Consider the following 13,165-nt stretch of genomic DNA (forward strand, 5'->3'; position numbering starts at 1 on the left):
TAGAGTGTTGAGAATGTTCACTGTCCCACGATCCATCACTTCTCACATGAGTGGCAGCTCACGCTCGCAGCAGGAGGAACAGCTGTCCAGTTCTGGAGACTCCATCACATCCACTACTTTTCAAAAAGCGTGAAGAATAAGGAGATCGGCTGCGAACAGTAATGGGTGATCAAGTAGCGCAGTAATAATGATGAGGCTGTCTGGTTATGGTTATGAGCTGATCAGTGATGTTATGAGTTTGAAGTTCAGCTGATCACAGAGCTCAAAGCTTCTGGTGTGAACATTTTGTTACCTGTGAAGGTGACATCATCATCATCTTGTGAAGTTTCACAAGACCACCATTTGGAAGGATGTCACTACTCCTTTTTTCTCTCATTAGCTCACCTCCAAATATGTACACAGACTATAATGTTGCATTTGTCAATATTTCTCTTTATAGTGTAAAATTTGGAGGTCAGTTTTTTACTGTAGGTGGGCATAGTAGCGCGTTGGATTTGGCTGGGTTCTGCTGTCTGGTGGGTCTGGGGTTCAAGTCCTGCTTTGGGTGCCTTGCGACGGACTGGCATCCTGTCCTGGGTGTGTCCCCTCCCCCTCCAGCCTTACGGCCTGTGTTGCTAGGTTAGGCTCTGGCTCGCCGCAACCCTGCTTGGGACAAGTGGTTTCAGCCAGTGTGTGTGTATGAGTTCTTTACTGTTCCACACATAAACATCGCACGGTAGGCCCCTTTCTCCCGTCTCGGCCCTCCCTGCTGTCACAGCCGGGATGCTGAGCCTGTCAGTAGGAGGAGCCGTGACCTTTTTCCGACAGTGAGCGTTCACACCAAGACCAGGTTGGGAGAAATGCACCGTTACCCCGCGGGTGTTGGACCACACTGAGCCACCATGCAGGGATCCACACTGCAAAGTTTTGTGTGTTTGTGCATTTAATAGGTCACCCTGAATGCAAGATGTGCTTGTGATTGACAGCAGCCACCGAGCTGCGATCCTGAGCTTCCGTCCTTCAAAAGCAAATCACACTTGTGAAGATACATTTACATTTATTCATTTAGCAGACACTTTTCTACAAAGCGACATATATCTCAGAGAAAGAAAATACAAAGAATGCATTACATAAACAAAAGGAGAGATTTGCATGCAGACACATGATTCTAGAGTACAGTCAATTTGTCACATTCCAACACATGAACTAGTATACGTCAGCTGCATACTGGGTGTTTTTTAAAGTTATTAAACAGATAACATATACATATATGTTTATCAAGCACTTATGAGACCCAGAGAGAAGGGAGTCTGAAAGATATGTGTTTTGAGACACTTCTTGATTGTTGAGAGGGATTCAGAAGTTCTGAGTGAGAGGGGGAGGTCATTCCACCACATTGCAGCCAAGCCAAAAATCTTTGTGCTTTGATTTTGGACCTTTTGTGTGTGGGACTATCAAGCGGGCAGAGATGGTGGAGTATAGCAGTCTGCTGGGTGTGAACAGTTGCATGATATATTTATGTGCACACACCCCTAATGGAGCTTTGCTCATTATTTATTTATCCATCTTTCAAGGAATGCAGATGCAAAATTAGATCAATATATGAGTGTGTAAAAGGTATGTACCACACGTGTGACAATACAATAAAATATTGTTTATTAAAACACATAAACATATGATTGTGTAATGGTTAAGGCTGCTGCCTTTGGACCCAAAAGGTTTGAATCCTACTTCTGGTTGTAGTACCCTTGAGCAGGGTACTTATCCTAAATTGCTCCAGTAAAATTACCCTGCTATATAAATGGAAAAATAATTGTAAGCTGCTTTAGAGAAAAGCATCAGGTAAATATGTAAGATGGCCCACAGAGGTAGTACAGTGAAAGTATCACGTCCACACCATCAAGCCAGACGACAGCACCTGCCACGAATCACGCCGGGTATAAAAGAAGCTGTGCCGACTCACCGGGTTGCGGAATCTCACAAAGCCCACCTGCTTGGTTTATGATTCAGCACGACTCCTTGTACACCCTGGGCCCTCTCCGGCTCATTGTCCTTTGTCCCTTGTTTTCTGACTTCTCGGCTTTAGACCTCCTGCTTCGCCTCATCATTTTGGATACTTGTTTCGTCCTTCGGAAACACACTCACGCCTTGGAAGACCCACGCTTGTCCACGACCACGATTCCTGTCCCTTTTTAAGTCCCGAAATAAATGAACCCGCAGTTGGGTCCAGCCCTCACTCTTTGTCTCCTGTCTGTGTTTGTGACGGAAGGTATCTGGTGAGGTTTGGGCACAAGAGGCCAAACTGTGTTATCCTGCTCAGGTTCTAAAGGACCACAGGGTGGGCAGGGCTTTACTGAACCTCACATTTTAACTGCTTTATAGCGAATTACTGCTAAGCAGCTCCTGGATACTATATTTATAGCTGATGCTTTTCTCTAAAGTGACTTACAATGTAAAGTTACTTACAGTTATTTACCCATTTATACAACAGAGCAATAAAATTATGACATTTAAAACTAGAAGATTAATTCTTGTACCTAGACAGAAAAGAGAAGGCTGGTTGAAATGGCGCAATAAATGTGACAAATAAATTGGCGGAATTTCACTAAAGAAATTATGAGCTAATGGAAGCTGAAGGAAAAGCTCTTGGGAGAAGTAATGAGTGATGATTTCATTCATGTGCTAATAAATCATGTGGACAACTAGTTAATGGTATGAGTTGGTCAGTGATGAGCTGGAAAGTGATGTTATGAGTTTGATGTTCTGTTTGATCGCTGAGCTCAGCGTTCTTGGCACGAACAGAGGACAGAAACAGAACTCCAAGATGTGCTCATGAGCACCAGGTATGAGCACATTGTTTAAAATTAATCCACAAAGCCTTCTGAGAGCTCTGCTGTGGCACCTCATGAGTCGAAATTCTGGATGAACAACCAAAGAGAAGATCAAAACAACCAACTACTTTGCTCCACCAATGGGTTTTCAGAATGAGAGAAACATTTTATGAAAAATGCCAAAATGAAAATGAAAATGTGGCCAATCTGCACTCTACAAAGCAGCCTTCAAAAATATATATTTTTTCATATGTTGAAAAATACGAACAGTAATTCACAGGATCCTGTGACACATTCAAGATCATCAAAAGAATGATTTAAAATGTCTCCATAGCAACCATGGAAAGGCTGAAAATGCAGTGTCAGTACAGTTAACATGAGCACATGTACGTGGGCGTCTGTTTGCATTAGTCAAAGCAGATATGATCTAAGGCAATTTCTGATCTTCTAATCTATATATAAAACACAAAGGTCTGCTGAGCTCCTTCCAGATACACAAGCTGCAGTGTGTGATCCAGTTGCTGGTCTGGTTCCCCCTGTGGGCCCATTTACGCACCTCCCTTCAGTGGATGTTGGTGTGTTCCAGTGGTTTCTACAAGTTATCACACACTTGTTCTTTCCAGTCCAGTCTCAAGTGTCCTGAAAGTCGCTTTGAAAGCACACATGAGGAAGGAATTGACATTTCATAATTTGTATTTATGGAATGAAAAGGTTCTGAATGCTTAAAATTCAGCAAAAATTAAATATAATTGTAATATCTGATGGGGGCATGGTGGTGCAGTGGGCTGAACCGGGTCCTGCTCTACGGTGGGTCTGGGGTTCGACTCCAGCTTCGGGTGCCTTGCGGTGGACTGGCGTCCCGTCCTGGGTGTGTCCCCTCCCGCTCCAGCCTTATGCCCTGAGTTGCCAGGTTAGGCTCTGGCTCCCTGTGACCCTGTATGGGACAAGCGGTTCAGACAGTGTGTGTGTGTGTGTGTGTGTGTGTGTGTGTTATATCTGATATACAGGTAATTAGGAGCGAAAAAAACATCCTGTGCAAAAAATATTTCAAAATACTAGCATATTTTAAACTGGAAAAAAAAATAATAATCATGTTTATTCTAGGATGACCCTCTGACCTTTGGATCTCTTTTGATTTTTCTGAGATGCCCAAGTAAGGTACTTTTAACTAGATGTATGTTTAATTGTTACCAAAATAAAATATTTTAGCAAGACCTCGCCGACCTCCTCCACTGTGTCAGGCACCGTCTTTTGTGCTATATACAGCTGCACCAAAATTTATATCCAAGCAGTCATGCAATATACACATGAATACAAACATGAGAAACGTGAAGATTTCACTGAGTCTGGACAGCACAGTAAATGGTGTACACCGTCCGTTGTGTACACTCCTCCAGCTAAAATGAGTTTCCATCCACTCTGATGAAAGGCATGTGCGTTCCTACTTGTGCCCGTAGTAAAAGCAGGGGAAACTGCCTAGTGCATGCATGCCTGTTAGCCCGTCAGTGAGTGAGCGAAGGAGGTGAGCACCTCTTAAATGCATGCAGGCAGTTTAATTCTGCACATGGTCAAAAATAAAATATTTACTTTTACTTTACTTTTTATGTAGTTTTTACTGATGTATGGATGAGTGACCCTTTGTAAGTAGTGTATCTAGCGGTGTAAGTCACCTTGGTGAACAAGGTGTGTGGGCTGATAACTCTAGACAGAGTTTAGTGGAAGTCGCTTTGGAGAAAAGTGTCTGCTTAAAAAATAAATGTAAATGTAAACTCTGCCTCCCCCCAAATTTTCTGTTGTAACAGCTTTTTGACATAAAATTTGATCTGATTGTTTAATTAATTCCAGTACTATATGAATGAAGACTGACAGAAAAGAGGTGACACAACTACTGACTTCATGGCATTTGTTTGGTGTGGAACAAAATTTGCAATTATAGCAGAATCATAATTGCATCATAAGACTCCACTAATGAATCATAAAAGTCATAGAAGGACCATGAGAGAGTCATAACAGAGTCATAACAAAATAATAGCACAGTCAAGATGATCAAGCGAAGAAGGAAAGAATCAAACACAACTTAGCACATAAGCATGGAAAACATTTCTGTCAACTGAATAAAAAGAAAATATGAAACAACATTTAGGAAGGTTCATAAAATTAGAATACAATATCCTTCCCTGTGCCAATGTGGTGTATCTTTCCATGGCTTTGCAAAGAATGCAGAGAAGCTTCAAAAGTGTTCTGAAGGGACCTAGCTGGATCTTTGCTGGATCTTTGGCCTTTTTGGTACTGATGATACAAAATGATGATGATGATAATGATGATGATGATGATGATGATGATGACAATGAGTGAGGTCAGAGCAGCATGAACTGCAAGGAGCAGACCTGCATGTATCCATAATGAACACTGATCAGGAGCACAGAGATTAAGAAGCAACAAAATGGTCAATAAACAGCCCTGGACTTCCTGTGAGGGTCCCAGGCTCTGTCCACATGGGGGCACTTCCTATTCTTCTGTCACACAAAGAGCCTCTTGTGAAGCAGAAAGAGAACAGTATAGATGAGCGGGTGCAAATTTTGTGGTTTTTACAAGTCACAGAGGACAGTCATCTACTTCAGAGAGATGCTGTACTCATCACTCCACATACCTGTGCATCTGTCTTGGGTTCAAGGAAAAACACGAACAGAAGCATCACATAAAGAATTTCACCGAGAGCCAACTCACTGCTAACACACACTCTAAAGTTTCACTTTCAGTTCAGAACTCTGACAGGCTATAATGAAATTAAAACCATGTCAAGGAAAGAGCTGAACATTCTTCAGAAGAAAGAAATTACATCTATTGAATTACTTGAAGAACCCCATCTATACTCCTTGGAGCATTTAATGGGATGGGATGGGAACCACTATATATATAGGATAGGACACACACAGAGTACCTTGCAAAAGTATTCAAGCCCCTAGAAAGTTAACACCAATTTCTGGATTTCGAAAGATACACACACAAATTCTTCAATAACTATTTTTATAGTAAGCCTAAGTGTTCTAACAGTTTATTTTGAAAGCCAAAGTAAATAATTTGTTTTATTTAAAAAATGAAAATGCTGCTTGCATAAGTATTCAACCCACACATTAATATTTAGTAGAGCCTCCTTTAACCACAATAACAGCAAATTCTGAACCAGCTTTGCTCAGCAGTAATTTTGTCCCATTTTGTCCCATTCTTCCTGGAAGATTTTCTGCAAATAATTCAGGTTGCTGATGGTGCTTCCGGACTGCAGCTTTTAAAAAGTGCCACAGATTCTCTGGGGATCCCCCGGGTTGAGCTGGAGGATGTCGCGAAGGACAGGGACGTCTGGGCTTCTCTGCTCTTCCCATTGCCACAGCGACCCTAGAAGCACTAAGTGGCCTAGAAAATGGATGGATGGATGACTTCTTTCTTGCCACCCTCCCAGAAGGTCAGTGTTATGGAGAACTCTTGATATTGTGGACTCATGGACATGTACTCTACTTTTCAGCACTGTGATCCTTCAAAGTGATGACTGGTATGTTTGTCACTTCCCTTACCAGTTTACATCTTGCATGTGATGAACGACCTTCTTTACATAGCAACTGGGTGGTGTGACACACCTTCCACTTCCTGATGATGGATTCAACAATGCTCACTAGGACATCGAAGCACTTTATTTTTTGTACCCATTTCCTGACTTATGCATTTGGATCACTTTATCTTTTATTTCTGTAGTATGCTCTTCAGTCTTCATTTTCAGTGAGTTCACAGCCTGGCTAATGAACCCTACACAGAGTGATTTTCATATCCAGAAAAAAAAATTATAAACACAAATATATATAATGTATATTCTTTATGAAATTACAATAAAATATAGGAATAGCCTGATAACCTAAAGTTGGAAACAAAAATGTTTTAGAACTTTTGAAAATGAAAACATTACACAGAGTACCCATTTAATAACCACTGTTTCAGATGCGGGGGTGCGGTGGGTTGGACCAGGTCCTGCTCTCCGGTGGGTCTGGGGTTCGAGTCCCACTTGGGGTGCCTTGCAACGCACTGGCGTCCCGTCCTGGGTGTGTCCCCTCCCCTTCCGGCCTTACGCCCTGTGTTGCCGGGTAGGCTCCGGCTCCCCGCAACCCCGTATGGGACAAGCGGTTCAGAAAATGTGTGTGTGTGTGTGTGTGTGTGTGTTTCAGATGCAGTTAGAAATACTGTATAGATAATATTTTTTCGAAGAAGGAAACTGGGACAAAGCAGTTACCATAGTGATACATTCAGAGCACATCCTGCGAACTGGTCCACACATCCGTCTCCACTAACGGCTAATCCAGTTAGCACTGATCAGGAGTCTGGGGGGGGTTTGTGACAGGGTGCGAGGTGTGCTACAGACAGGACCACCCCATCACATGCTACTTACACACGAAGCGCTGCAAGACTGTATAGAGCCATACAGGACCATACAGGACCGCCCTGACACTGGTGAAACCTCTATGGTGCAGAACACCTGCATCCTCCAGAAGGTGTGCTAAAGCACCAAGCCAGAGCAAGAGGGCCTACGAACCTCTATCTCCTCTCGTGAAAAATATGAACATTTATCTTTGATACCCTCTCCTTGGCCAGAGTACTGTGTCTTTCTCAGTATTGTGTGTACAGCAGAGGGAGAATTTACATTTCTGCAGCATAATTGATGAGCGAACAAGTCATTTACATCTCCCCTTGGTCAGCCAGCGCATTGTTGAAAGCACACTGAATATTTTGAGCAACGACATTCGAAAATTCAGACTGGGAGGAACAATGAGCGCCTGTAAGAAAAAATTAATGAACAATAACGAGAGAAGAGGCTTTTAGATGCAAATGGAGGCCAACAATTGTGTTACTAATTAGAGATGGCACTCATTTCAAAGAGCTCAGCTCCAGACAAATTAAGCCATTTATCATTTAAAAAACACCTGTAAAGGTGTTACGAATATTTTTCAACCATTAAAGAGACATATAGTGAACAGGACAATAGTCCAGCAGAACTTTTGCTGTCACTGCAGTGCATTGCTCACTATGTTGATTTTAACCATGAACCTGGGGGTGTGATAGATCAGACAGGGCAGCAGGTGGGGCAGTGGTTACACCCCCCACTTGAAGGACCCATGTTCGAATCCCACCTCCTGTTGTAATACCCCTGACCAAGATACTGGTGCTAAACGGATGCAGTAAATTTAACCTGTAAAAATGGGTAAATTGACATAAGTAGTTTTGGAAAAAAGCTTCCAGTAAATGAACATACGGCCATGAATGGTGCTTGCACTAGAACCGTCAGCAATTATGAAAGGAATTTCTGTGCCTGTTTGAACAGTGATGTATTCCTTCATGACAGGTGTCTGCTTATTTTGTAGAAGTTCAGGAAAATGACATTTGATCAGAATATTAGTTATTTACTATTAAGTTATTCACTACAATAATTATTATTATCATAAGGTTACTGTTAGAATTACTAGAATGGGTAACATTATTGTCATGCATCTAAAGAACTGTATCTCTTTGGGAAAGGTTTTGGAAACAGGCACTTGGTTCACAACAAAAATGCCGAAATGAGTGGCACTGTGTGTAGTGCTGGTGCCTCATAGCTCTGGACAGTGGGTTTGAATCCAAATCATTCTGTGTGGAGTCTGCATAATATTCCTGTGTTTGTGTGGGATTCCTATCAAGGACATGTGTGTCAGATGGATTGGTAACTCAAAATTGCTCATTTTGTGTGTGAGTGTGTGCTAGTTTGCCTTGCTTCTGGGATCAGCTCCAGACCACTGCATCCCTGTAGAAGATTACTGAAGATAGGAGAAACAAGCTGTCACGCCTCAACCACAAGCCTCAACCACCTGGCCATAATCAACACAGCGGGGTATAATGGGCACCACACCACTGCTCCCCGGTTGAGACAACTGTCCCCTCTATGGTCCTGAATCTTCTACTCACCTTACCTGACCAGCTCCCTGCGCCTCCTTTCCTCGATCCCTCATCCATCTCCTCATTCTCAAATCCTGTCTCCCACAGCACTGACTTTTTCCTTGTCCCTTCAACCACATCTTTGGATTATCCCGGGTACAATGTTTGACCCTCAAGTTTGGACCTTCACCTGTTCCCGACCATGAGATTTGCTTCGCCCCTACGAATCATCGATCCCACACCTGGGTCCATCTCCCTTTGTTCTGACTCATCGGTATGACACAAGCCTGAAAAAAAAAAGATCAGGGTTCAAATCTTTATCATGAGATTACTGTCTGAGTTATGTTATGCTTAATTTTAAAAACTCTATGATATTGCATTTCCTCTTTACCTACCTTCTCTTGCATATAATACATACAATGTATAATATGTGGGGGGTGTGGTGGCGCAGTGGGTTGGACCGGGTCCTGCTCTCCAGTGGGTCTGGGGTTCGAGTCCCGCTTGGGGTGCCTTGCGGCGGACTGGCGTCCTGTCCTGGGTGTGTCCCCTCTGGCCCTACGCCCTGTGTTGCCAGGTAGGCTCCGGTTCCCCGCGACCCCGTATGGGACAAGCGGTTCAGAAAATGTGTGTGTGTATAATACATACGATGTCTAATACAATATAATACAGACAACACTACTAACATTTTCCTATCTTTCTCTCTGTCCACTATCTTCTAGACCAGCACGCCCCAGTACCACCCCATGGCAGACTGATACATTACATACTAACAGGACCAAACTCCGGGCTGCAGAGCAACAACAGCATGAATCCAGGACTTGCACGGACCTGGATGTCTACAAACAACTCTTAGCTACTTTCACTCTGCTATCTCCTCAGCTAAAACAACCTTCTTCCACAACAAAATACAGTTTAGAACTAAAAAAACCACACAGACTCTTTGCCACCTTCTCATCCATACTATGTCCTCTGCTGCCTCCTCCTCCATCTTCTGTTATGGCTGATGACTTTGCTGTTTTTCAGACACAATCACAGACAAGTTCTCGGCATCACCATGCCCTGTTTGCCCTGGTCTTCCCTGCAAAGACACGCTCTTTGAATTCAAGACGCACTCCGAATCTGAAGTCTGCCCAAGATCTCTTCAGATCATCTATGGTGTAACTGTTCACGCATCGTAACTCCAGAAGCATCCCCAGATACAACCTTTATTCAGCCATTACTCTGGTATTGTACTGGTCATTTGTCTATCTTATAATACACACACACACACGCACATTTTCAGAACTGCTTGTCCCAGACAGGGTCACGGGGAGCCGGAGCCTACCTGGCAACACAGGGCGTAAGGCCGGAGGGGGAGGGGACACACCCAGGACGGGACACCAGTCCATCACAAGGCACCCCAAGCGGGACTTGAACCCCTGACCCACTGGAGAGCAGGACCCGGTCCAACCCACTGCACCACCGCGCCCCCCTTATCTTATAATTTTTAATTTAAAAAAAAAATGGTGTGGGTATTGGGATTTGTCTGTGTCTTATGCACCTACTTGAACGATGAACCTCGGTGTAGCAAACAGGTTTGCCTGAGTCTTTTATGTCTGCAGCTATGTCTCCTTCTCTCAATGTAATGCATAAATTGTACTTGTGCTGAGATGTACGTCGCTTTGGACTAAAGCGTCTGCTAAATGAATAAATGTAAATGTAAATGTAAATGCCTCCAACCTCCTGATATCACACCGACCCACCACCTGCTTGCTAGATCCGATCTCATCTTCACTCCTACAGACCATCTCCCCGCAACTCTCCACCTTCATCGCTAAGATCATCAACTCTTCGCTCTTCTTTGGCTGCTTCCCATCTGCCTTCAGAACTGTTCTCATTTCACCTCTAGTAAAGAAACCCTCTCTGGATCCTAACTTGGTCCAAAACTATAGGCCAGTCACCCTCCTCTCATTCCTGTCTAAAACTCTAAAATGAGTGGCTTGTGATCAACTTTATGAATTCCTCACCCGGAACCATCTCCTTAAAGGACACGAGTCTGGATTCAAAGATGGTCACTCCACGGAGACGGTGCTCCTGGCAGCATCTGATGCTCTCCAGTTGGACAGAGCGCCTCTTCTCGGACCTTATCCTTCTCGACCTGTCTGCAATGTTCAACACTGTCAGTCATCAGATTCTACTCTCCTCTCTTACTGAGCTTGGGATCAAAGGAACAGCACTAAGATGGTTTGAGTCCTAACTATCTGACAGATTCTATCAAGTGCTCTGGTGGGGCTCCCGTTATTTTCCTCTTTCTCTGTCAACTGGTGTCCCACAGGGCTCGGTACTAGGTCCTTTACTCTTCTCGATCTACACCTCCTCCCTTGGCCCTGTCATCGCCTCCCATGGATTCAAATACCACTCCTACGCTGATGATAACCAGCTCTTCTTCTTCTTTCCACCTGAAGCATCAGACATTTCCGTGCCCATCAGTGCCTGCCTGTCGGACATCTCTGCATGGAAATCACCACCTACAACTCAACCTCTCCACTACAGAGATCCTTCATCTCCCAGCTGGCCTGTCTTCCTGTCGCAAACTCTCTATCAAGCGAGACAACTCATTCATTTTGCCTACCTCTTCAGCTAAGAGTCTGGGAGTGATGATTGACTCAAATCTATCTTTCTCTCAGCACACTGAAGTCACAACCCGGATCTGCAGATACATTCTGCTTAACATCTGCAGGATCCGTCCTTACCTCACAATCGACTCTGCGCAAGTACTTGTCCAGGCTATGGTGATATCCCGTTGGACTACTGCAACTTTCTCCTGTCTAGCCTTCGTGCTACTGCTATCAAACCTCTACAGCTGATACAGAATGCTGCTGCCCGAGTTGTGTTTGACTTGCCAAAGTGTTCCCATGTATCTCCTGTACTTGTTTCTCTGCACTGGCTTCCCATAGCTGCCTGAATCAAATTTAAGACACTGGTTATGGCCTACAAATGTATCAATGGAACTGCTCCCAGATATCTACAGGACTTGATCATTTGTTACACTGCTACGCTCTTTCACATCTGCCCGCTTTGTGGTCCCATGCATGAAAGGTAAAGCATGGAGGTTCCTGGTTATGGCTCCACTGTGGCGGAACGACCTCCCCCTCTCGCTCAGAACTGCTGAATCTTTGTCCACATCTAAAAAGGGTCTTAAAACTCATTTCTTCCGGTTTCACTTTGCCCTTGATCCTTAAGTTCATGTAAGATATAAATGTCCATGTCCAAGGGGGGTGTGTTGGCGAGTGGGTTTAGCCTGTGTTTGTTCTCTGGCAGTTCTGGGGTTCAAGTCCTGCTTGGGGTGCCTTGCAACGGACTGGCGTCCCATCCTGGGTGCGACCCCTCCCCCTCTGGCCTTGCGCCCTGTGTTGCTGCGTTAGGGTTAGGCTTCGGTTCATCACAACCCCACTTGGGACAAGCAGTTTCAGCCTGTGTATGTGTTCATGCCTGTAAGGTATACATGCTCGGATCATTCCTTTAGAGAGCAATGTAATGTAAATCTTTACATATATCTCAAAAAAAAAAAAAAACTACTAGGAAGGTGATTAGGAATTGGCAATATTCTGGTAAAGTTTTATGCAGCTACTTGTGTGATGAATGTCAGGGCATATGGTGAAGGAAACTAACTGTACTTAAGAATCACACATCTACAGCTATGTCTTTGTCCTAATGTAATGCACAAATTGTAGAGATGTACGTTGCTTTGGAGAAAAGCATCTAGTACATGAATGAATGTCCATCCATCCACCTTCTGACCCGCTTGTCCTAAAAGGGTTGCGGTGGCAGCAGGGAGAGCAGAGAGGCCCAGCTGCCCCTGTCCCCCGCAACTTCCTCCAGCTCAACCTGGGGGATCCCCAGCCGTTCCCAGGCCAACTGGGAGATATAATCCCTCCAGTGAGTCCTGGGCCGACCTCGGGGCCTCGTCCCAGTTGGCCGTGCCTGGTATACTTCCAAAGGGACGCGTCCAGGGAAATTCCTTATCAGATGCCTGAACCACCTCAACTGGCTCCTCTCAATGTGAAGGAGTAGCGGCTCTACTCTGAGCTCCTCCTGGATGTCCGAACTCCTCACCCTGTCACGGAGAGTGAGTCCCAGTACCCTGCGGAGAAAACTCATTTTGGCCGCTTGTATCCGCGATCTTATTCTTTCGGTCATCACCCAGAGTTGATGACCATAGGTGAGGGTAGGGACGTAGATTAACCGGTAAATGGAGAGCTTCGCCTTATGGCTCAGCTCCCCCTTCACCACTACAGTCCGGTACAGCGACCGCATTACTGCTGCTGCTGCTCCCAGTCTGTGGCCGATCTCATGCTCCCTTCTTCCCTCACTTGTGAACAAGACCCCAAGATACTTGAACTCCTCCATCTGGGGCAAAAACTCTC

This window comes from Scleropages formosus, chromosome 23 (genome assembly GCF_900964775.1).
Source record: "Scleropages formosus chromosome 23, fSclFor1.1, whole genome shotgun sequence".
Taxonomy (NCBI): Eukaryota; Metazoa; Chordata; class Actinopteri; order Osteoglossiformes; family Osteoglossidae; genus Scleropages; species Scleropages formosus.